Source organism: Palaemon carinicauda, chromosome 8 (genome assembly GCF_036898095.1).
Source record: "Palaemon carinicauda isolate YSFRI2023 chromosome 8, ASM3689809v2, whole genome shotgun sequence".
NCBI classification, from domain to species: Eukaryota; Metazoa; Arthropoda; class Malacostraca; order Decapoda; family Palaemonidae; genus Palaemon; species Palaemon carinicauda.
Window position 1 is genome coordinate 12766499 of NC_090732.1, and position 27500 is coordinate 12793998.

At 35.3% G+C, this 27500-nt stretch overlaps 1 protein-coding gene across 3 annotated transcripts in view; it reads right to left on the minus strand.

Annotated features, from left to right (window-relative positions):
• LOC137644839 (uncharacterized) overlaps nt 1–27500 on the minus strand; it is an 86267-nt gene that overhangs the window by 22163 nt on the left and 36604 nt on the right. The window contains exon 1 of one of the 3 annotated variants that reach the window (XM_068377728.1): nt 26697–26890. The exons of the other annotated variants lie outside the window; for them this stretch is intronic. The gene's annotated coding sequence lies outside the window, so the exon portion shown is untranslated. Of the gene's footprint in view, nt 1–26696; nt 26891–27500 lie in introns of those variants that run through there. 3 annotated transcript variants of the gene reach the window in all.

Here is a 27500-nt window from a genome sequence, read left to right on the forward strand (position 1 = left end):
TAATCAAATTATATATAAAATATCCTTTTTCATATTTAATTACTATTCTTATTTTCATGAATTGAAGAAAGTAGAAAATCAATTACTTCCCTTATTTTCATAATTAAATGATGTATAAAAATATACTTTTTATTCTTTTCGTAATTTCCCATAAAAATCACAGGCCACTCACCTCTCAGAGGCCTATAGGAGACACTGACACAAAAACTTATTAGTAAGAAAAAAAAAAAAAAAGTCATGACTGAGAGTTCCATTGTAGACTCGAGAATCAATTCCGGAAGATCAGAAGATGATGAAGTTAACTTTTGCCTTTTGACGTCGTCGACAAAGGAAATATCTGAATCAGAGTTACTTTCCCAGTATTTGTTGACCGACACGGAAGACTTTTTTTTTTTTTTTTTTTTTTTTTTTACAGACTGATTGATTAGTTTGACGTTTTCTAGCATCCTGACATCGAAGGTCATTAGCGCCGATATCTTTTATTGTAAATAAAGAATAAAAGAATATTCAATTAAAACCATAAAAGCAAATATGTCATTATAAAAGTTAAATAGCTTTCAGACTACCTACTTCTGAAGTAAATCTAAAAATGCCGCTATCATTGTACGACACATCATGTCCAAGAATCTTGGCAAGGATGAACCTGCCATCCTCATCCCGAGCCTCAAACAGATATCTATTTCTCTCTGTGCTATAAATGGGGCATTAGTTTCATTCATTAAACTTCATCGTGACATCGCCCTAGTTTATTTTGTCTCAATTTCAATTAAACGTGCAATTGTTGACATTTGCTCTTTTTGTCTTCTCTTTCATCTTTTATTTTAGTGTCTTTTCCCTCCCCTGTGGTTGACTAGTCCAACATGAATTGAAACGAGATAGTTAAATTAATTAATAAAATTAATTCCTAACATACAGTTAGCCAGGATAGTTAAATGATTTTTTTATCATCTTATTTTTATAAAAGATATCCATAATGTTTCCCAAAAAGATGAGTTTTGTCAGAATTATTTCCAACAGATTTCAGATTAATTTTATGTAACAATCTTGCTTTTGTGGGTTAATAGACTGAAATTTTGCACACATACGCACAAACAAAAGGTTTAAAGGAATATAATTCAAAAGAATCATGAACTGCTTGGAAGGGGTAATTTACTGAGACGAAAAGATGCATAAAATTCTTAATCAACAACAGGTTATATTAATAAAAAAATTAAAAAAAGGAAGATATATTAGAAATCAAGATTGAAATAGATCAAAGAATAAGATGAAAGAAATGTTTGGTGTCTAACATCAGATTATTAATCCTTGCCATACTCCCCTATATAATAAAGAGCAAGTGTCTGGCTATATATATAAATACATTTCTTCTAGGGCTGTGGTGGCCTATTGGAAACGTCCCTGCCTGGCGCTCTGCTGGACGGGAGATCGCTTAAACTCGATAGTTTCATTATTGTCTGCAACCTCACCCTCCTTGTGAGCTAAGGATCGGGGTTTGGGGGAGCCTATTTGTCTACCTGCTTAGTTGTTAGCAGCCATTGTCTGGCCTTCCTGGTCCTAGCTTGGGTGGGGAGGGGCCTTGGGCGGTGATTGTATGTATATATGGTCAGTCTCTAGGACAAATGTACTCTCCCTTGCCTCTGCCATTCATGCTCGTCCTTTAAACCTTCTGTGTCACGATGAGCGGCATTGCCAAACGTATGACTACTCGGTCTCTGCCTGTCTCTCGGATAGGAGGAAGAGGGAGCGTTCCTACCCTGACGAGACGGGTGCTCCTACAGGTACACTCGGAAACCACAGTCTCCCACAAATTGCCGAACCAGCGGGTTGTAGTTCGGAAAGGAAGGAGGTTGAATCTGTTTTTATGTATTCACATCTATCTAAATATTTAGAAGTCATTCTTGACGGGTCGCATACACTAGTAATCGAAGGATTCAAGGCAAACTGTCGCCTTCCGAAAGTGGGTTTAATCAGCCGTTGCTCTCACCTCGCTCCGTCTCATTATCGGGGATCCATATCCCGTTGCTAATCGCTTCACAGATAATGGTCTATATGCCTTGGCAATGTCACCAGCCAACGGGAGGCGGTGTCTTTCAATCGGTCCCACTTACCCTTGACCAAGGATCCGATGGCTCGCCTTCTGATGCGAATGGAATAACAGGTGATATATGAATATCACCTGTTATTCCATTATAAGGGGAATTAATTATAATTATAATTATAAGGGGGATTTCACTTTATTAATGCATTATTTACTGTTATTTTTCTGCTTGAAATAATATAATTATTCCAAATATATAAACGTTTTACTTTTATTCATACTGTCATACATGATAATAATCAGTAATTATAAGTGAATTCTATCTTATTTATAAATTTTACTGTTATTTTTTCTGCTTGAAATAATAGAATTTGCCTACTTGAGCCCACCCACGCAACTTTACACTTTTTATAAAGATATCATGGTCCCCTCACCATAACTGTTACTAATATGTGTACCACTTTTATTATCTCATTTAAGTTGAATGAGAAAATGTTCATCTTTAATATATTTGTTGTGCTTTATTTATAGTTCCGGTATGATATAAAGTATCATAGTAGTCCTATTTGTTTCCCCCAGCACTGATGAATTGTAGAAATGATGATTCCTACATATATACGTTCCAGCTACTTTCCTTGTCAGTCTTTTTTCTATGTTTCTGAATTCTCCTTTATATTTAGAGCAATATTTCATCTTGTAACTTTTTTTTATTTTCATTTTTTTTGTGTAAAAGTCTTGCATATTTTAAAGACAGTTCCAATATTTTACCAGAATTCTTTTTTATAGATTTTCACATTAAAAAAAATCCACTTTCTTTCTGTCAACAGTATTCATTTGTCTTTCATCAGAGAATCCTCTTCTTCTTCTCCTCCATTAGAACACTCTTGGAAAACAAAGATTTGTTAATTTATTTTTGTTCATGACGTTTGATCTGCATCTTCTACTCTTTGAACCTTATCCTCGGCAACCTTCTGCTCAGAACTATTTTCATTCGATTTTTTCCCCTTAGTTTTATTGCATTAAATTCTATTCGGTTTTTGCATATGCGTCACTTTAGTGTACAATTAGATTTTTGCTGTACTGCTGAGGATGACCAAATTAAGTTATATCCTTTTGAAAGGAAACATGAAGATTTTTTAAAGATACAGAAACAGGTGCTCTTTCGATGACCTATATACTCTGATCTTACGTCTGTATAATTATGAAATTTAGTATTTTATTCTGTATTGTTCTTTGCGGATGATCAATAAAAATCTATAGATTCTCTCTTGTTTTAATTTCTCTTCATTGGTGTCGTGAGAAAACAGGTCCTTTTGCCTGTTCGATCGATGCATTTCTAGACTCCCAGTGTTTCATTATGATGACATGACATATAGGTTTGAATTACGGACAAATGTAAATCTTCATAGTGATTTTGACCTCAGAAAATTAATATACTAAACAAATATTAATTTAATTCATATTTCAGACCAGGAATTCAAGAGCAAAACGATTTTTAAAGATACAATATACCCCTCCATATTAGGCAATTTTATTTTCACATGGCACAAGATACTTCATACCCGCAGGGTTGTGGTGGCCGATGTGGTAACGTCCCAGACTGGTGATCGTTAGACTGAGGTTCGAGTCCCGCTCAAACACGTTAGTACCTCTGGTCGCTGCAACCTCACCATCCTTGTGTGAGCTAAGGATGGGGGGTTTAGCGGAGACTAAAGGTCTACCTGCTGAGTCATCAGTACCCAGAGCCTGGCCCTCCTTGGTCCTAGCTTGAATGGAGAGGAGGCTTAGGCGTAGATCATATGTGTATATGGTCAGTCTCTATGGCATTGTCCTTCTTGATAGGGCAATGTCACTGTCCCTTGCCCCTGCTATTCATGAGCGGCATTCAAAACTTTAAAACCCGAGAATTTTGAACATTAATCAGAATACGTTGCGTTTTTTTGTTCAGAATTCTTCGCATGACTCCAAATATATGTGATAGGATCTTTATGTTTTTCATAAAGAATAAAGAGTTAATAGCATTAAGAATGAAAGCAAAGTAAACGTTTTATTTGGCACAACTGACCACCGATAGGGTCATGATTTAGCGGAACTGGGACAAGTGAGTTAGTTCGAAAACCCTTTCGAAAATCCTCAATATCTTTCTCCGAAAGCCAGAAATGGAAAAAAGCATATTCCTTCTCTTTTAAAGAACATTTCCAAAGAAGTATTTAAATCATTTCTGCTTTTGATCCTTCGAAATCAGCAATCACCAATCCAGTTCTGATCCCAAGAAAGAGAAAATTTAAAAAAAAATGGCTCACATTTGATTAGGTAGCGATTGCGTGCACGTGTCTATATTTTTGAAATTAATTATTTTCTTGTTTATTTTACTTTTATATTCTCGGGAGCTTGATAAGCTCAGTTATTTTCGTATTAGAAGATCGATTTCCTCAATGCCTTAGAATTTTTTTTATCGTCTTCTTTATTTTATATTTGATTGCAAATTAGAATTTTTAGTCAAGAGAAATCGGGGATTATGGAAGGTAATCAGCGATCATTTTCATAAAATCTATGATACGTTTGAGAGAGAGAGAGAGAGAGAGAGAGAGAGAGAGAGAGAGAGAGAGAGAGAGAGAGAGAGAGAGAGAGAGAGAGAGAGAGAGAGATTAATTTCAAGTACAGGGTTGAACTTTTATTACAGGAAAAAGATCATTTCATGTCATGTCCAAGTCATTCTCTCTCTCTCTCTCTCTCTCTCTCTCTCTCTCTCTCTCTCTCTCTCTCTCTCTCTCTCTCTCTCTCTCTCTCTCCCCTGTTTTCCCAAAATATACCTTTTTTATGACATTATTTGGTTATCGAGACATGGTGAAGCTGGGGACAGAAAAAAATGGTTTTCTGTCAATCTTCATGATGCCTCTGTCACTAGATCTCTCCCTTCTCCCCCATCTACCCAATGCCCTCCCCCCCCTCTCCCCTTTCGGCATCGAAAGTTAAGAAAGCAACAGTGAATAAACTCCATAAGGGTCAAGATATCATACTGGTAGTTAGGAATTCTCGAGCTTACTGACTTCCCACAATCACCTCCACTACGCTTCACTGATTTCATTTGATTGAAGGTGAAGTTGGATATGTAGAAAAGTACTTTTCACATTGCGATGAGGTCAAAAATTGTCTTTTTTTTTTTTTCTTTGTTCCTTAGTGATTTTGGCAGCTTTTTTCCTTCCTTTTTTAAGGCTAACGAAGTGGTTGTCCGAGGAAGCCACTGCAAGCTGATGACGTCAGAGATTAATATTCACGTGTTTTTTTTTTATTTATTTATTTATATGCTTCCTGGTGTTGTTTCTCTCGTTTTTTTTATAAGTTTAAAGAAAATCAATAAATTAGTTCACGTTTCGTTGAAGGTTTTTATGACGACGAAATTTACTTCTTTAAATATTGTAAATCAAATAAAAAATAAAATTATGTTGTATTGTATTTGTAGTGCAAAAATACATTTAGCCTTTAGTTTGTTAATAAAGGTGGATTTCTCTGGTTAAATCATTAAGATGAGCAAAAAATTAAAAAAATGTCATCGAGTTTATTAACTCAAATGAATAATCTTGAAAGGAAAGAAAAAAGTTAACTTACAAAATTATGTTTGAAATGCAACTCTCAAAATTAAGTTTTGTGGAATCACGTAAGTCATAAGGTAATATGAGAAGAAAATGTTAATCAATTCTTTGTCCTAATTAGCCAAAAGAAAAGAAAAACTCGAACAAGTTTCTCTGGTAGAAGATCGGATAACAGTTTCCGTCGAAGCTTCTACCCCGTAGCACCAGATGGCGTACTTTCTTAGAAAAGATGCTTCTACCTCATACAACCAGATGGCATCCTTTCTTAAGTCACGTCATTGTCAGGAGGTGAACGACTTTTCCTTTCAAGAGAGGGCCTTTTTGAATGATCCTTCTGGGTGTAATGAGAGCCTTTTCGAATTATCCTTCCTGGTGTAGAGAGAGCCTTTACAAATTATCCTTTTTGGATTAGAGAGAGCCTTTTTGAATTATCCTTTTTGGTGTAGAGAGAGCCTTACAAATAATACTTTTTGGATTAGAGAGAGCCTTTTCGAATTATCCTTCTTGGTGTAGAGAGAGCCTTACAAATTATCCTTTTTGGATTAGAGAGAGCCTTTTTGAATTATCCTTTTTGGTGTAGAGAGAGCCTTACAAATAATACTTTTTGGATTAGAGAGAGCCTTTTCGAATTATCCTTCTTGGTGTAGAGAGAGCCTTACAAATTATCCTTTTTAGATTAGAGAGAGCCTTTTTGAATTATCCTTCTTGGTGTAGAAAGACAGAGCCTTTATAATTATCCTTCTTGGTGTAGAGAGAGCCTTACAAATTATCCTTTTTAGATTAGAGAGAGCCTTTTTGAGTTATCCTTCTCAGTGTAGAGAGACAGAGCCTTTAAAATTATCCCTCTTGGTGTAGAGAGAGCCTTTTCGAATTATCCCTCTTGGGAGAACAAGGCCACCACCAGAGTTTACTTGACTAAGCCTGGACTCTCTGTAGAAGCTTGTGACGTCCTTCAATGTTTCTCTGTACTGCCATGAATCAAATGGTTTCACTTATATATCCTCATATACATTCAAAATATTCAAGTATTTATATCTATGATGCATATAAAATATGCCTGCATTTACTTTTCAGTAACTTATAAAAACATAAGTTTACCATATTTCATTTTTATATTAGTTTCTTTTCTACTTTTCTTTTGTGGGGAGGGCATTTAAAGAGAATATTAGAAAGCTGGCGTTCGTGATCAGTAGGCCTACTCTATAATTTTCACCGCATAAAATCCAAGGATTAAAAATCCTAACGAAGTAACTCTCCTAAGAAAATGTCACTCTTTCTCTCCAGAGTCGTCTTGTGTGACTCTATAAGTTCTCTCCCTCCATCTCCGTCCACTTTCTATCTCTCGTAAAAAAAAGACGAAAATGAAATTACAACCTAAGTGAAACCCTTAAGTAAGCTTCAAGATCAAAGGTAGCAGTCCGCTTGTTGTTTTGGCCACGGCGGATTGTCCTTAAGATCGAGTCCAGCTTATCATTTCATGGGGAACTCGACTCTACTACAAGCTGCAGTTTCTGATTCCTCTCGAATCTCTTCCGCTTGCTGAAGATGCTTTTCCCAATGGGCTGAGTATTCGACCCTGTATCACACAGAAGCGGGTTTTTTTTAACCAGATTAGATTAGCGTTCTCTTCTCACCTCTATTCCTATCCACTCTTTTCTTCTCTAATTGGTTTCGCAAATGCAAGGGAGGATGTTTACAGTCCGGAGAGAGAGATTAACGCGATCATTAACCAAACTGTCAAAGAGATTTATTGCTATTACTGTCATGTCGGACGCCTGATTTAGGTATGGGATTCCACCAGATGATTATTTTTTTTTTCATTATGTTTTCTATGTTTAATTAACTGCGATGCCTCACGATCATAATGAACAATGTTACTTAACGTTTGGAAGGTTCGACGTTATAGGCCTATATTCATGAAGCGATTGAATGAATAATTTAGTTTCTCCCCTATACTGTATAAGCAGGTGTCCATATATATATATATATATATATATATATATATATATATATATATAGTATATATATATATATATATGTATATATATATATATATATATATATATATATATACATACATACATATATACATATATATATATATATATATATATATATATATATATATATATATATATATATATATATATATATAACCAACAATACGAATTAGGTTTATTCTCTCTCGCTACAATAGAATTAATTCAATGCTATAAATGAAGCACACCACACAATATAAGCATCTTTCTTAATACTTGACGTTCCCAACTTTTCTAACTTACTTTTACTTTAACGGCTGTTTTTCCGGTCCTATACAGCAGGGGAACCCCACTCTCTACAGGACCTCCACTGTCATTTCATCTTGTTCGTTCAGAGTATTCAACATTTCATATCACGTATTGCTCATTTGGTCTTCCACTGTCTTGGGTTAGAGTTATCTTGCTTGAGGGTACACTTGGGCACACTATTCTATCTTATTTCTCTTCCTCTTGTTTTGTTAAAGTTTTTATAGTTTATACATAATAGATTTATCCTAATGTTGTTATTATTCTTAAAATTTTCTCATAGTATATTTCCTTATTTCCTTTCCTCACTGAGTTATTTTTCCCTGTTAGAGCCCTTGGGCTTATAGCATCTTGCTTTTCCAACTAGGGTTATATCTTAGCAAATAATAATAACAATAACAACAACAACAACAACAACAACAACAATAATAATAATAATAATAATAATAATAATAATAATAATAATAATAATAATAATAATAATGATAATAATAATAAATCGTCACTGTCGAAGGACTCGCATTCCTCTTCCACATTTATGTCAGGTATAATGTTATTCATTCCTTAACTCAAAAGTAGGTCCAACGTCTGCCCAGTTAAAGTTGTTGCACAGTCGACATTATTCACTGATTGCTGATTCCAATAACTCACTTGCTTTCATTTATTTTATTTAAATCTTCTGTAGTCAACTGGAAGAGTTAAGTTTGGGCTCTTATATGACAGTAAAGTTTTCTCACCATTTTCCGCATTTCCAGATAGAAGATTTAGTCAATTTCCAACATTAAGTACGTGTGTTTTTCTCTTTTCTTTGGCAACATTTTTTTTCTTATCTCCCTCGAATAACTGAATGAGTGACACTTGAGCGTGTTTTAGCAGTAAAATTCAATAGAGCAAGCGCTCCAAAACTTGCAAAAAGAAGGTATCGGACATCCCCTTCTGTGCCTTCGTCAGCTTTCAGAAATGAAATTGTGAGGACGACCTCGTACCTGATCTGAAAAGTTCTTTAAGTCGTGTTGTCGTCACTTCCTTTACGGTCACCTTAGCAGTGTTCCAATATACTTTATAGGGATAAGGACAATCTTAACATGATGCACGACCAGTTTTCATACATCTATCAGATATGCTTATAATATTCCATTCTTTCATTACCGGTATAAAAGGAAGGCTTTCATTGAGGTAGAGTCCATTCTAAGATAAATAGTTTCATCGCCGGTAAAATAAAAATAGAAAAATAAGGGATTTTTTTCATTGAGTCAGAATCTCTGCCAGGACTAATAATCTTAAAATAACATACTTCAAGACACCCACTCATTGTATTGTGGTAATAATCTCGGATGCAGAAAACAATGCTCCAACTTATCTTTGGCAGTTTTATTCTTCTTGTCTAACAAACATCCAATACGCTTCTGTATATGGCTTCGATATTGCTTTACAAATAGATTTGGAAATAATTCTAGTTTCTAATTGTGCAATTTCCAAGGGACATTATACACTATCTATTTAATTCCCGGAATTATATCTACTATAATAGCAACGGTAAGATCATTTGAGGATAAATGTTTTTCTCAGATGAATCATCCCATTATCTATAATTGATATTATTTCTTTGTTCCTTTAGAGATGAAATCTAAGTTATCTCTGCAAGATGTTTAAAGGTTTAAAGGTCGCTCATGAATGGCAGAGGATAGGGGCATTGACAATGCCCTAGAGACTAATCATATATACAAATGATCAACGTTCAAGCCACTCTACGCCCAAACTAGGATCAGGGAGGGCCAGGCAATGGCTGCTGATGAATCAGCAGGTACACTTTTAGGCTCTCCAAACTCCACATCCTTAGCTCTCAATGATGTTGTTGTTGCAGACACTACAGGAAACTATCGTGCTTGAGCGGGTCTCGAACCCCAGTCCAGCAGATGACCAGGCAGGGATCTTTCCAATAGGTTACCAAAACCCATAAGACATGTAAAGCTCACAAATTAGTAACACTGGCTACCAGTATTGTAAAGCCATGCAGTTCTCAGGTCAAATTATGTCTTTAAAAGTTCTCAACGAAAAAATTGTTTTTAATTTTTTAGTAACTTTTACTCTCTAATGACTAACGAATTCAAAGGAATGAATATTTGCTAGAGGTTGTGGTGGCCTGGTGGTGGCGTCTTTGCCTAGTGATTGCCAAACTGAAGTTCGAGTCACTCAAACTCGTTATTTATTTTGGTCGTTGCAACCTCATCGTCGTTGCGAGCTAAGGAGGGGGTGTTTGGGGAAGCCTACAGGTTCATCTGCTGAGTCATCAGTAGCCATTACCTAGCCCTCCTTGGTTCTAGCTTGGTTGGGTGTAGAGGGGCCTTGGACGCTGATCATACAGTATGTACAGTATATAGGGTCAGCCTCTAGGGCATTGTCCTACTCGACAGGGCAATGTCAATGTCCCTTGCCCCTGCCATTCATGAGTGGCCTTTAAACCTTTAAGCCTTTAAATATGTATCCCATCTACCTTTCTATTCAATAATTAATAGATCTATCATCATTTGAAAAATTAAGGGCAAACTCCACTCAGAAACCATAAACATTTATGAGAAACATCTTAAATTAAACTGGAATCTGGAGTCAGACACATCATCTCACTTTAACCTGTCGTTCTATTTAGTTGACATAGAGGCCAGTCAAAGTTAGTAGCTATAAATAGCAATTAGTGCGTTGGACCTTCGGGTATTTAGTTAAACGTACTTCATCTCAGTAAAGTCGGGTCTGGACTGTTTAAGATCATCATCTCCTATAATATCATTTCCAAATGTTTTATATCCAGCCAGCAAGAGAGAGAGAGAGAGAGAGAGAGAGAGAGAGAGAGAGAGAGAGAGAGAGTAATCCTTGTGTGTGAAAACAAAGAAGCAATTTTTTCTTCAATTGCCTTGGTTATAATTCCACGGTTTGCGAAGTAACTCTGGAAATGTTTATCATTATCATAGCTTAGCAAGTACTACTACTACTACTACTACTACTACTACTACTACTACTACTACTACTTAATAATAATAATAATAATAATAATAATAATAATAATAATATTTTTCTCTACCTTCTTCCTCATTAGAATTTAACCTTGAATTACGTTGATAACTTTACAGAATATGATAGTGTCGAGTTAAGTTTTGGATCGCAATAAGATTATGTTCCAATGAAGAGCAAACCTAAATAGGAAATAAAATTAAATAAACAAACAATTGGTCGATTATCCGCTGAATAATTTCTCTTAAAATGAGCAGCTTTTAGTGATTCTGTTGGTTTATCTCGCGCGAGGATCTATCAACACATCCATCAAAAAAGAAATGGTGAAATAACGTTTATATCTTAATGAACAAATCAATAATTACTCAAAAAAAAAAAGTGGAACATCATTAATAAGAGAGAAATTACATATTTTATTATGTGAGAGGTACAGCTATCTTGAACATAATGAACTATATAGATAAAAAAAAAAAAAACACTATAATTGATATGTATAGAAAGACTTTCGTCGTACTCAATGAAATAATGTCTTAAATTTATGAGCAGAATTATAGCCACACAAAGAGGTAATCAGTGGAGTTTTAAATTTGCCCCAAACAGAGACTACGTCGAAATAAGCATTAAATTACACGCTCTACTCGCGAAAAAAAAAAAAAAAAAAAAAAAAAAAATTCTACTTATTTACATCATCATTTCCAAATAAATTGTAATTAATTTAATTAGGTTTCTATTTACATTTCACCACACATAGTTGTATCACGTAACAAACGATACAAAAAGAAATTAAAATTAAAAGCAATTATAAATGTTCGTAGTTCAGCGCTATTACGGCCCACTTGCCTAGTGGATGAAAGGTACTGTTTTTACACCTCTATCGGTATTTATAAACAACAACGACTGTGAGTACTCACAAGTGCTTCATTTCAGAGGGCAGTTTCTGATTGGCAATTCACCCTTACGCTAATTGAGCAACAGCTGAATTGTTTCAGAGCATAATGAGGGTAACAATATCGATGGGGCGTTCATGAAATTGCTTGCATTCAAGAGCTGAAGCTTCATGATTTCAGGTGGATTATTTCTGAAATAACTGGGCCCATTAGATGTATGTACCCGAATGTAACCTCATAAGAAATGGATATAACTCAATGAATCTATTTCAAAGTATTACAGGTATGTATTGCGATAGTATTTTATAATGCAGGAGCGTAATTCGATGATTTCAATTAGGTTTCTAAATTGAAATTCGTACATTCATTTCCTCTTCAATTTGTTAGTTTTCACGTTCCGTTCTTCTTTTCTATCTTCTGCTATAATTTTTACCTTTGGGTTTAGCCATGATTTTTATCACCTCGATAACTGCTTATAGCATCCTGCTTTTCCAACTAGGGTTGTAGCTTAGCAAGTAATAATAATAATAATAATAATAATAATAATAATAATAATAATAACCGATAACTAAGTGCTATGCTTTACCATGAGTTTCAAACAATTAAAGGTTTAAAGGCCGATCATGAATGGCAGAGACAAGGTACAGTGACATTGCCCTATCGAGCAGGACAATGCCCCAGAGACTGACCATATATATATATATATATATATATATGATCAGCGCCCAGGACCCCTCTCCACCCAAGCTAGGACCAAGGAGGGGCAAGCAATGGCTGCTGATGACTCAGCAGATAGACCTATAGGGACTCGAACCCCAGTCCTGCATTCAGCAGTCAGCTTTGAATGTCTATTACGAACTTTGCTTGTGATACCTTCCTTCCGAAGGCCATAAACCGAAGCAGAGCCCTTGTTATTCAGGCCAGTGTATTAATATATTCAAGCACTATCGGGAAGGTGGATTAGGTAAGGGGCTTAATCGTCTTAACGAAACACTATGAAATACATGCACGAGTCTCCAGTCTCTAATCCATGCAGGAACCGCTGTGGTGAATGCAAAGTCGTAGCTACACGAAAATTCGCATACATAAAAAAGGGACTCATGAAACTAGGCGCAGTTCTGTGGGAAATGGATCGAAACTAGAAGCATATCTGTGCGAAATCGCTCGAAAGAAGAAGCATAACGTTGCGAAATCGCTGGAAACTAGAAGCATATCAGTGTGAGGAGTCGGACGATGGGTGATATGCATAGCCAAGTAGTTTAGAGATCAAACTGCGAATTTCTATAACCATATTCGATCCCAGATCATCGCCAATAACCTCACCCAGTAGGATCAAGAAAATTGGCTTTGACACAACAATGTAGCCACTGACTTCCCGATATGCCGGAAGACAGTAACACCCCTTCGAGTAAAAGAAAAGTGTGTGTATTTATGTAAGTGTATAGGTACAGTATTAGGGTAATTATTATCATTAAACAAAAGATAAGTAAGCAAAACCAACGTCAGGAATAAGGTTTCAGATAACTGTGTACAGACAGATGAACCATGACACCAGTTTCGCAAAAGAATATTGTCTGTCCAGGGATTAGAAATGGACGTGGATATGGGAAAGAGAAGATAATTGACGATTATGGGAGAGAATGGATCACCATAGGGAAAGGTAATAAAAGGGTAGAAGGAAAAGGTTGCGATAGGAAGAGTAATTCGATAAAGGCTTGCAGCACGTCATACTTGATATCAAAAGAACATGAAAAATAAATGGAGAGAGAGAGAGAGAGAGAGAGAGAGAGAGAGAGAGAGAGAGAGAGAGAGAAAAATTTAATTTCAAGTACAGGGATCAACTTTTATTACAGGAAAAATGTCAACCTTTATGAGAGAGAGAGAGAGAGAGAGAGAGAGAGAGAGAGAGAAATTCAAATACCAAGATGACTTTTTATTATAGGAAAAAGCTCAAGCTTTATTAGAGAGAGAGAGAGAGAGAGAGAGAGAGAGAGAGAGATAAATTAAAGTACAAGGATGATTTTTTATTACAGGAGAAAGGTCGACCTTTATTAGAGAGAGAGAGAGAGAGAGAGAGAGAGAGAGAGAGAGAGAAAGATTTAAATTCAACTACAGTGATAAACTTTTACTATAGGAAAAAGGTCATCCTTTCTTAGAGCCTTATTGCCTTATTTTTTGTTTGGGTTCCCCCAGGTCCTTCAGTGTGAGGCACCTCGTATATCCACCAGAGAGTTGCTAATTCATCTTCCGGTGTATTTTGCATCTTCCAGTCTTGGATGGTCTGGGATGCATCTTAGGTATTTATCGAGCTGCTTTTTAAACGCATCTACGCTCACTCCTGATATGTTTCTTAGATGAGCTGGCAGCACATTAAATAGTCGCTGCATTATCGATGCTGGTGCGTAGTGGATTAATGTACTGTGCGCCTTTCTTAGTTTACCTGGAATATTTTTTGGCAGAGAGAGAGAGAGAGAGAGAGAGAGAGAGAGAGAGAGAATTGTTGTTGGCATAAGCTCAATAATAAAAAAATATCGGTAACTTCGAAGGTTCTATCCATAATTAAGACACAAAGCCGCAGACACATGAAGGTAAGCGAGCGCCAGACATCCCAAGTAGTCCAGAATCCGGCGAAGTTGAGAGATGGGAAGAATCGTCAAGTTTGCGAAGGGCAACTTAATCAAGTTAGGTGGAAGCAAGTTATCCTACGCGGAAACGGGTATAAATGCAATTGACTTCCATGTGTGGAACATCGTATTCTTTTTTCTCTCTCTCTCTCTCTCTCTCCTCTTCTCTCTCTCTCTCTCTAACATACTTCAATGTGTTGAAATATTTCTCTCAATTGGTTTCAGTGTGGGAAACTCCCCCCCCCTCTCTCTCTCTCTCTCTAACATACTTCAATGTGTGAAATATTTCTCTCAATTGGTTTCAGTGTGGGAAACTCCCCCCCCCCCTCTCTCTCTCTCTCTCTCTCTCTCTCTCTCTTAATTTACTTCAATGTGTGAAATATTTCTCTCAATTGACTTCAGCGTGTGGAACATTCTCTCTCTCTCTCTCTCTCTCTCTCTCTCTCTCTCAATTTACTTCCACGTGTGAAACATCTCTCACTTGCCTTCAGTGTGGAGCATTCTCTCTCTCTCTCTCTCTCTCTCTCTCTCAAGAAGTGACTTTAATGAGCAGAACGCCACATCTCTCTCTCCCTTATATATATATATATATATATACACACACACATATGTTTGTGTGTGTTTGTGCACTGTTTAGTTCTCATGCATCACGTGCAGATGTCATTACATATGTCTGTATTTGTTTGTTTTCATCTATGCCTGTCTGTCTTTCCATCGGTCTGTTTGAACTAGCGAACAAGGCCATGGTCTCCCTTTTCGTGGGAGGATGTGGGTTGTGCTTGCAGTCCGGGTGCGTGGGAGGAAAGCAGAAGGTCCACTTACTGCTTGAAGACAGTAATGCATTCTAAAGCTTATTAGATTTTATATGCACATCGGAAATCCAATATTTTACAATGGGAGGAAGTATCCCTCTATTTCGAAATGCAATCAAGTCTAATTGCTTTGACCGTCATCTGATTTGATCAGATTTAAGTCACTCATCCCGCTAGAGGTTAAATCTTAAATCTTAAAGCCAACTTTATTTAAGCTAGTTTAAAAAGGACTTCATTTAATACCATGGCCTTTCCCCTGTCTTGGATTAGAGTTCTCTTGCTTGAGGGTATACTCGGGCACACTATTCTATCTTGTTTCTTTTCCTTTGTTTTATTTAAGTTTTTATAGTTTATATATGAATTTATTTTATTACTGTTTTATTTTAATTGTTAATTACTTCTTTTGAAGTTTATTTATTTCCTTATTTCCTTTCCTCATTGGGGTATTTTCCCTGTTGGAGACCTTGGGCTTATAACATTCTGCTTTTCCAAGTAGGGTTGTAGCTTAGCAAGTAATAATAATAAGTAATGCAGCTATATGTTCTAAACTACATACTAATTTTTAATGTTTTCATTCCATAATTACGTTATTATCTCAATGTTTCAATGTAAAACCAATTCATTTACCATTGAAATTGACTATCATCGTTAGATAGATTTGACATTTGGTAAATAATTATTATTTCTTATCAAATTCTTTAAGATAAAAAAGAGAGTACAGTATATTGAAATATAAGCACACTCCCAAAGTTTTCGTTCATAATAATAATAATAATAATAATAATAATAATAATAATAATAATGATAATAATAATAATAATAATAATAATAATAATAATAAACCTCAGTATTAGGATCTTCATGTAATATTAAAAGTCAATCTGGATACAACACGGAAAAGTATCCCATCGAAAGGGAGAAAAATTCAACTATTACACAAACGATCTGTGATAAGTTTCTTGAATTGGACAAAGCGAAGATCAGTAGCATCCAATTTCTCCAATAATGCCGGAGCGCCATTAAGAGTCTTGTCTGGAAGTCCTACCTCCAGTAGATGTCCAGCTTTTAAGAGTCCCTTTACTCAATTGTGTAAAGTAAAAAGGACATCTAAAGAGCTTTTCTATTTTCTCTTGTGATTGAATTCGAGAAGTGAATGGACATTCGTGTTGTAAACTGTGTCAGAAAAAGGCTCAGAAGTTTGTAAACTACTTCACGTTAATTTGTTCCAAACGGGATTGATTTGGACATATGTATTCACTTTCTGATACAGCAAGGAAAAAGCCCAGTGTTCTTTTCACTTGAAAACTTCAAAACTTTCAGCTCATGGGATCTGGACTTTTCTTTAAGTGATTTCATTGTGTGTTAAGTTGACCGACTTGCTTTGTTAGAAAGTCTAGTGACAAATAGACAACATAGGAAAAGGAAATCTTCTCCGCCTTAGAAAAATCTGTAAAGAGGCGAGAAACATTATTAAAACACTCTCCTTTTTATGTTAAATAGAAAACCAGTAAAAGAAAAACAATAGAGAATAAAAGAAGGTGATTTTAAAAGTGGGCCCTCCTTTGAATTACAAAAATTGCAAAGGCTACGAGTGGATTCCTTGATGAGACTTTTTATCTTTGAGTTAGACTTGGAATTCCATTTTCCTCTACTCCATTTGATTGGCTTTTCCTTTCCACTGCTCGTATTAAGTGGCGGTACAATATAGGATAAATTCATTTGTTTTTAGAGATGAGGTAATTTGCTTTTTCATTTGAAATTGCACACCCACTCTCTCTCTCTCTCTCTCTCTCTCTCTCTCTCTTTGTACACGAGAAATACACACACATATGCTCACACATGACTATGTATATGTATATATGTATATATATATATATATATATACACATATATATATATATACATATATAAAATAGAGCTGGTCTCAGGCTATATATATATATATATATATAATACAGCAAGTCTCAGGCTCTATATATATATATATATATGTATATATATATGTGTGTGTGTGTATGTATATATATTTGCTCACGTTCAGCTCTCCCCGGCCCTTGAGTATGGGGAGAGGAGTAGTCATACCCTGATGACAGATGGGTGCGTGTGCATATCTACCTAAATATGTAGCCGTCATTTTTGACGGGTCAGGTACACTAGTATATGTATATATACATGTATATCTACACAAACCATTCTTCAACTATTTCATCCTGTTCGCGTCACACATCCATATACGCTTCCGTAAAGGAAAGTTGGCTCAACAATCTCTTGACCATATCCGGTTCCCTAACGGTATCAGTCTGTCTTGGACGCTACCCAAGGAAGGTTGCTACTATAGATTATCAAATGCTTTCTTTAAGTTTCTCATTTCTTTCTCTCTCTAGCCATAAGCTTCTAGTTCTTCAATGCATCAAAGAGTTTTCCTTCTTTATATTTTTATCTTCAGAACCATGATCCGTCAGTTTGCAGTTAAGAAACCGTAATTTTCATCGGAAATTCACCGTAATAAAATATACTGTTCTCAGCCGTATTTCAGCAAAACACAGGTGACCGTAATTTTTACCATATTTTGTTATTATCTTTTACGGGTTAGTGAACGTAATATCAATCTTTTACGTCAATATATCTGTTTTTAAAACGTTAAATGCCTGGCAACATTTATTCCAGGATTTTTAATGTTTTATTACAGTGTACTTAGCCTCCCTTAAGAGTTAGTTTAAATTCATCTATTTCTCTGCATTTCGTGAACCAGGTTGTGCCCAATTTTTCAGGTACTCTGCCACGCTGCCTGTTTCGGTTAAATGCATCTCAACATTAATTATTCTAGGTCGGTGCAGTTTGTCGGAATTGTTCCCGAAATTGCTTTCTTCGCTGAATGTACAGCGATTTCTGGTTTGTCATTTCTATTATTTTATCGTTAAGTTGTAGAGAACATTGGGGTGTCCGATTGTCTATTGATAACAGAAATTTATAATTTTCGTCATGATTTATATTTAATGTCTGGTTTTCTAGTTTCTTTTAACATACTGTATAATTTCTAGATATTTTTATGATTTAAACATTTCTTCTCAAGCTTCTCCCATGATATTCATTCTATTGCTTCTAAAATTCTCTTCCTTCCTAAGAAATAAATTCTTGCGTTAGTTACATTTCTTTCCCAGATTTCTTTAGGGTTGTGGTCTTCGATGCGGTAAACGTCATTGACTAGTGAACGCCAGACTGGGATTCGAGTCCCGCTCCAACTCGTTAGTTCCTTTGGTCGTTGCAACCTCACCATCCCTGTGAGCTAAGGATGGGGAGGTGTTGGGGGAGCCTATAGTCCTATCTGCCGAGTCATCAGCCTCCACTGCCTGGCCCTCCCTGGTCTAAGCTTGGATGGAGACAGGGCTTGGGCGCTGATCATATGGTATAAAGGGTCAGTCTCTAGGGTATTGTCCTGCTTAATACGGCAATGTCACTGTCCCTTGCCACTGCCATTCATGAGCGGTATTTAAACCTTTAAACTTCTGTCTTCCTTGTCTCTACAAGGTCTGTAATTCTATGCCATATCGAGGTATTTGCCACCACTTGAGGATAAATTACAAAACCTTTCCAATAAAAAACTCCTTTTTTATCTTTGCTCAATGACTACATTCTTCTAAGGAATATTTTGCTTAGCTAACTGCTGAAAGAAAGTTCGCCTGTTTGAAGCAAGAGCCAATTAAAACTATACGTATTGCTTGTTTAACTTGTATACATGTGTATTCTGTCAAAAAATATCGTTGAAACAGACAGTGGAAGACCATGGTACAGAGGCTATGGCACTACCCAAGACTAAAGATCAATGGTTTCATTTTGGAATGACCTCCTAGTAGAGCTGCTTACCATAGCTAAAGAGTCTCTCCTACCCTTGCTAAGAAGAAATTGGCCACTGATCAATTACAGTGCAGTAGCTAACCCCTTGGGTGAAGAAGAATTGTTTGGTAAAGAAAACTTATATATAGTGGTACTTAATCGCAGTTGATATAGAGAAAGACATCTTCCTAATTATTGAGGAGACCCGACGTCCTAAAAGGTACAGTTGGGTACAAGAATTACTGACACACCTCGCTCTGAAGAAGTGCTCCCTCTCACGCCTGTACTGCGCAGCGAGTAACCGAATAGATAGTGTTGGAGGAGATAGTACAGGAGGTAGGAGGGGCTACACATAGGTGTAACCAGGGATTCCTGTGTCCAGCTGTACCTAGAAACTATGGATAGTTCCTTTGAGTTTTTAGATTGACCTAAAAACACAAGTTAAAATTCCAACAGAAGAATTAGTAGATTAAATCTTAGAAGATAAACACCATTTTCGAGAAATTGAAATACTGATAAAAACTTTTGCCCATTGAGGAAAGAAATCTATAAAAGGAATGCAGAAGGAATAGTAAATTAAATTCACGGACAAAAGCATCAATTTTTTGTGAAAATAAAAGATTAATAATTGTATATTATTTGAGGAAAGGAATCTATAAAAGGAAAGCTCATTTGATTTTTCATAAGTACTTCCATAACATAAATGAACCCATAAGAATCCACACAATTCAATGAGAACTAAAAATATATATATTTTTAATGGTGGGAAATAATTAGGTTCTGAAATTGTATTATCCCCACAAAAATGAAAAAAAAAAATTTTTCTTTTGCAGTCACCAAAAATGTCAAGTACTGCATTCATTAAATACAATTATTTTTAGTTCAATACAAAAGCAGAGCAGTGTTCTTGTGCTTCTTTCAATCATAGCAATTTAGGTTTATTTATAACAATATTTCACACACCCATATGTACAGTATACCAGTGTATGTGACCTGTCAAGTACAAGGGCTAAATATTTACATATCCCCTTCATAACTACAACACTGCAGTTGTTTCCAAGCGTACATCTTGGGGAGAGACTCAGTAGATATACGTCTGGTAATGCCACTAAGCGTGACCGGAAATAAATAAATATATATATATATATATATATATATGTATATATATATATATATACACACACATATATATATAGTTTTATATATATAATATATATATATATATATATATATATATAATGTATATATATAAGGTTGCAGTGACTTAACGGAAACGACCCTGCCTGGTGATCGCCAGACTGGGGTTCGAGTCCCGCTCAAACTCATTAGTTTATTTAGTGTCTTTACCCCCAACATTCTTGTGAGCTAATAATGGCGGGTTGGGGAAGCGCATAGGCTAGCCTGCTGAGTCTTCAGCAACCATTGCCTGGCCCTCCCTGGTCATAGCTTGAGTTGAGAAGGGGCTTGGTCATTATCCTTCTTGCTAGAGCAATGTCACTGTACCTTGCCTCTGCTATTCATGAGTGGCCTTTAAACCTTTAGTATTAGTATATTTCCAGCATAACATTTTGAACTTATCTTCCATTTACTGATTCACATATTCAACAAAATCCTTCCCCCAAAACGGATTTTTGTCCCAAGCGTCGGACAATACTCTGTTTATTATCATCCTTAACCATCCGTACCTACTGACTCCAGGATATATAAACCAATCAATCAAGAAATTCGCCACTAGTTTTTTCTTTTATTTCGTACAATAGAAAAAAAAAAAGTTTCTTTATCAGTGTTCTTTGTCAATAAATCGGTTGCGTCTCAGAAAAGCAGGATATCTTAGAGAGAGAGAGAGAGAGAGAGAGAGGAGAGGAGAGAGAGAGAGAGAGAGAAATCCAATCAGTTGAGCTACAACGACATTTGAGGTATAATTGCAAATATACTGTCGCGTTTATCTCCGTTGCGAACAATTACTTTTTTGATAAGGGAACTCGGGAATCTCTTTCCATGTTATCGGACATGGAGGATAAATCTCGTTTCATCTAAGAAGAAAATTAATATAAAAGTTTATTTTTTCATGAAGATTCTGTATTATGTAATAACCTATCAGACAGTTCACCAAACCTTTAATCAGCCAAATAAACTAAAAAGTACAGATATCATATCTTAAGACGCTTAGAGTTACCATGATTACAAAAAAAAAAAAAAAAAAAATGTTTGAGATCCCTATTCAAATACTGTGTTTTATAGCAGCTCAAAGTTAAATTAAAAGCTGGTCTCCTTATTTCTTGTCTGGGAGAGATTTATTTTATTTATTTATTTATTTATTTTTATACAAACAACCACCGCGTGATGATCTTTGCTCTACAATTGCAATAGCAACTACAGCCACAAATATTCATGAGTATCATTTTTTCATTAATTCCAAATTTAGGAATATTTGTGTTAGTGAAGCTTCTCTCTAAGGTATGAAGTTAATTCTATTTGTTATACTTTCTCTCCACCATAAGGCTCAATACTACTCGGTATTCTAGTAGTTTTATTCTATCTGTGACAAAGGTTAGGAATGATCTTCTTAATCAGCCAGTTGAATTGATGGAACTTCAAAAGTTCAAACTTGCAGCGAATACATTTATGTTGCTTTATTATAGTTTATGTATGAAAGATCTATTTTGATGTTTTTGCAGTTATTAAAGTGTTCATTATTTCTGTATTTAATTTTATTTCCTTATTTCTTTTCCTCACTTGGATATAATCCCTGCTGGAGCCCTTGGGCTTATAACATCCTGCTTTTATGACTAGGGTTGTAGCATAGGTAGTAGGCCCAATGATAACAACAATAATAATGTCGCCTCTTTTCTAGATTGATATCCAATTCTAGGAGATAACTGAGGAATAAAAAGAGGTTTATATCTTGGATGATAATTGGTAATACTTTGTTCTTTATTCTTCCTTTAGCAGCTTATGAATGGCAGAGGCAAAGGACAGTGACATTACCCTATCAAGCAAGACAATGCCCTAGAGACTAACCATATATGATCAGCGCCCAGACTCCCTCTCCACCCATGCTAGGACCAGGGAGGGCCAGGTAATGGCTGCTGATGATTCAGTAGTTAGAGCTACAGGCTCTCCCAAAGCCTTCATCATAATCTCAAAAGGATGGTGAGGTTTCAGACACTACAAAAAGCTATCGGGTTTGAGCGGGACTCGAACCCCCTTCTGGCGATCACCAGGCAGAGACGTTACCAATAAGGCCACAACAACCCTACATACTTAAGCAATTATCTACTGATGAAAATTTGGCCGAGAATTTTCGATATGTCTTGTTGAAATTTCCCAAGCATAAATGGCAATCATCCCTTAAAAGGAAGTCTCTTTAATTTATAATTTGTACTCCTAAGCTTTTTTGTAATGAGTAAAGCTTTATCGATTAGAAAAAGTGAAAGAAACAATTATACACACAAAAAACACACACTACTGGAAGCACGCTCCCACCCAAAAATGGACAATTTTAAAAGAAAGTAAATTATTTAATTAGGTTTGAAAATTAATTCCCTAATGTCTCATGTATTCCTACATATAAAATGAGCCTCACGGGAAAACGAAACAAAACAAACTAAACGTACGAACATAATATGTACGCCCGCTCGTAGAAAATGTATAAATGTGTATCACATATTACATAGAGACATTTAGTCTCTTACAATTTGCTAAGATCCAGATTATCATCTCCACGGGTAATATCAATCAAGGGTATTTGATGGAATCACACATTTTTCTTCATAAGATCAGAAAGAAATGGTGATCTTGGTTGTATTAGTTCTCTTCTATAGTCTTTAGAGATCTCCAAGTAATCTTACAGGTTGGCTGCTTGGTTTGTGTGAAAAGTGTGTGTGCGTGTGTGTGTGTGTGTGTGTGTGTATATATATATATATATATATATATTGTGTTATGTATATATATATATGTATATATATGTCTATATATAAATAAATATATATATATATATATAGAAGAGAGAGAGAGAGAGAGAGAGAGAGAGAGAGAGAGAGATAATTGGAAACAAATAAAAAACTTGAACTTTTGAGTTGCATAATTGCCATAATGGACTCCAATTTAGAGAACGAATATCATCTTTTTTATAAAATAACTTATATTCCCCCTCTTTTTTTTCCCATTTTTTTCTCCCCGCCCCTTTTTTTCTTTTTTTTTTTTATAATTTGGCATGCATTGTTTGGTAACCCTCTGAACATCATTACAATTTGTTTACTGGCGTTAATATAATTTGCATCCCTACATTACATACTGTACATGTATATCTAGAATGTACATGAGTTTTATGTATACGATCATTCCTGATCACTTAGCAAACCCTAAGCAAGTCGGATATTATAATATTGGTCTTTTTCAACCTTATTTATTGATAAAATTACAGGCTGTAAAAGAATCCTAGCTTTTGAAATGTAGCCATATTCTGTAAGGATTTACTAGTGTACGCGACCCATCAAAAATATAAATATGCACACAATCACAGATTCAACCCTTCCCACCTCCCCCCTTTCCTAACTACAAGAAGGCAGTTTCAGCAATTTGTGGGAGATTATGGTTTCCGAGTGTACCTCTCGAGGTACCATCTATCACCAGACTATGGCTACTCCCTCTCGCCCCTAACCGAAGGCCGGGGAGAGACAGAGTAGTCATACGAATAGCAATACTGCTCAGAGTAACAAGGCATTTTCAGCAAATTGTGGGAGATTATGGTTTCCGAGTGTACCTCTCGGAGTACCCCCTCTCACATGGGTAAGACTACATCCTCTCCCCCCTACCTAGGGACGGGGAGAGACCAAGTAGTCATACGTATGGCAATGCCGCTCAACGTGACAGGAAAGAAAGAATTGCTCTTTAGATACTGAGTTCTTGTCAGCCATATAAAGAACTATTCTATTATTTAGGAGATATATTTAAACACGAAGACGACTTTGAATACAAGAAAATATAAAAATAAGGAGCTGGCTTTCCAGATGATTTATAAAGGTTAACTTTACATACACCTTGATAGATAGAAGAAAGATATCATGTTATCCTATTGAGTTCTTGATAATGATTGTTAATAAATGTATGCTACTGTACGGATTATAAAATTTCGAATAAAGACAAACTAATCTGTTTAGTTCTTTTTTCTGTTAACGTTAGTTAAATATCATCTGGCGTAATTGTAGACGCTTGATTATATCATAAATGAGCTCATTTTCATGTAGATATGAGCTAAAGGAAATCTGTTGAACAATAACTTTAAAATAACATATTTCAGTGTGGGTTTCACTATCATTTGAAACCGACAATGAAATTCAACAGTAATATTATATGGTGAAGTTATCAACTTCCTCTTACAATAGATAACTGAAAAAATATACCGAGAAAATAACACTGATAAAAGGTCCTGGGTGTTATTCAACGTCTCTCTCTCTCTCTCTCTCTCTCTCCTCTCTCTCTCTCTCTCTCTCTCTACGGAAAGAGAAAGTAAATTTGCCCTTTTTCTAAACCACAACATATCACAAGTATATCAATTTGTGTAGCTTAAAAAGCTTGAGTTTTCCTTAATTTTGAAGTTGTACGTGAAGAGACAGACCTCATTTTATTAAATAAATGACAATTTTTCTTCACAGTAAAATAGAAGACTTTTATTTATCTATCTTATTCTGTTGTAAATATCTATCATAATATTCACCGCGACAGTGTTTTGGCCTGGTGTTGATTGATTGATTAATTTCTCTTTCTCGCTTTGATGAAAACAAATAATGAGGTTTTTTATAATATTCCAATGATTATGTCGAGTATTCGTGTCCACACGCGTAATTATGAGTTCATAAATATATACATTTTTACGTGGATAAAATGTCATCGAACGTACCTGAATGAACACTGGTATTCTCTCTCTCTCTCTCTCTCTCTCTCTCTCTCTCTCTCTCTCTCTCTCTCTCTCTCTCTCTCTCTCTCTCGTTAGAAGCTCAGTCTTATTATTTCATTCCTAGAAACTAAATTCCTAACAATCCAGACTAACCAATTTAATTACCGATAGATATAGGCCTATGTAAAAACTACAGCTGTTTGACTAATCTCTTAAGCATTTCCTTCTTTTTTATAGGCCTACGTCTTAGACTAAACTGATAAATGCCGCATGAAAATACTGAAATAGCCTAAAAATATCATCTGTAATGGAAAACTAGAGTAAATTGAGACTTTTTCGCGAAAATTCTGATCTAGTTTCTCGAAAGCAAACCAGTTTACAAAGAATTTTCTCAAAACACTAAACTTAACTCAAACTGCACTTTGATTTGCTGTTATTATTATTATTATTATTTTCCAAGTTACAATCCTAGTTGGAAAAGCAGGATGCTATAAGCCCAAGGGCTCCAACGGGATAAATAGCCCAGGGAGGAAATGAAACAAGGAAAGAAATAAACAACAAAAGAAGTAATAAACAATAAAAAATAAAATACTTTAAGAGCAACAATACTTCAAAAATAGATTTCGTCCTCCCATCCCAAACGAAGGCATATACTCTATACAACAATGTAATGGCAATTCATTTATCTTTTTAACATATGAGCAATCATGTTTCTCATGTAATGGGACAGCTTTTGTTTAATCTGTTCACAGAACTGTTGTGGGCTATTCTTTTGAGTTAGGGTTACCGCAAATCATATCACGAGCCAATTTCATCTGAGGTAATCGAATTTCATTGGCTTTCGGCTGCGTCTTAATCTCGTTTTCTGAAAGCTAGAAAATTTCAATGCTCTCCCTGCCTCCGTGATCCTTTTTTTATACGCTCTCTCTCTCTCTCTCTCTCTCTCTCTCTCTCTCTCTCTCTCTCTCTCTCTCTCTCTCTCTCAAGTCACTTGGAATACTTGAAAGTCTAAGCAATTATACGGACTTCATACACTTCAAAAACACTCTATAGTTACACAATACACAAAATAAAAGCGTACACACACTCCACATCTATTTCTAAATGCTCTCTCTCTCTCTCTCTCTCTCTCTCTCTCTCTCTCTCTCTCTCTCTCTCTCTCTCTCTCTCTCTCTCTGCCATAATTTGGAGAAGGCAGAATCAATCAGGAGTTACTATTAAATGGATTCGAAAATAGAAGTACCCTCAATATAGTGAAATAGTTTGTCTGCAAGCCTACTATTTTAGGTGTGAAATTACTTACAATGATTATATCTACAAATATCGAATCGCATAGAAATATAGGGAAAGTTTAATACAAATCAATCTTTTGCTTCCACCTCTAGATATATTTCGAATTCCCGATTGGAATGAAAGGGAATAATCCTAAGATATTCTGTAAATATAAAAGATCTTATGTTTTTCCGTAAAGAGAATAAAACTAAGAGATTCTGTCAACATAAAAGATCTTATTTTTTTCCGTAAAGAGAACAATCCTAAGATATTCAGTAAATATAAAAGATCTTATGTTTGTTTGTAAAGGGAATAATCCTAACATAAAAGAATGTTTTTTTTTTTTTTTTGAAGTTATTTGCGGGTAAAGTATCAATCATAAATCTGATATATTCCTAAAATCAAACTCTTCCTTCCACAGATAAAACCAGCCGAAACCAACTAACCTGATTTGCCGAGTTTAGAAGTCTGTAAAAAAAGTTGGTCAACGTTCCGCGGGTACTAAACCGTCACTTGTTGCTTCTCAATATCACGTGTCGCTTCCCAGTGGAGCGGGAAAGCAAGTCGCAGGAGCTCTGGCTAGGCGACGGGATGAAGCAGATGCTTACTGACGACTTTCTCAAGCTTAATAGGGAACAGGTAACGGCACACGCAGGCTATATAGAGCCAGAGGGGCGGGGCTAAACTCCACCTTCCTCGCGGTGATTGGTCGTTGAAAGCAACCTCACTTTCGATATGCAATCCCATTGGGCATGACACATATCGTTATCTTAGCTAAAGGAGTGAAAAGAGTTTGGATTGAGGATGCAAATAGCAGGGTAAACGTATGTATATAAATTGAATATAATGTTGAATGTGTATAAACAATTGTATATGCATATGGAAATATATATGACTGTATATATATATATATTATACATATATATATGTATATATATATGTATATATATATATACATATATATATATATATATATATATATATATATATATATATATATATATATATATATATATATATATATATATATATGCTGGTATACACAGACACATATATATATGTATATATATATATATATATATATATATATATATATATATATTTACATATATATATATATATATATATATATATATATATATATATATATATATGTTAGTATATAAATATATATATATATATATATTTATATATATATATACATATATATATATTTATATATATACATCTACATATATATATATATATAT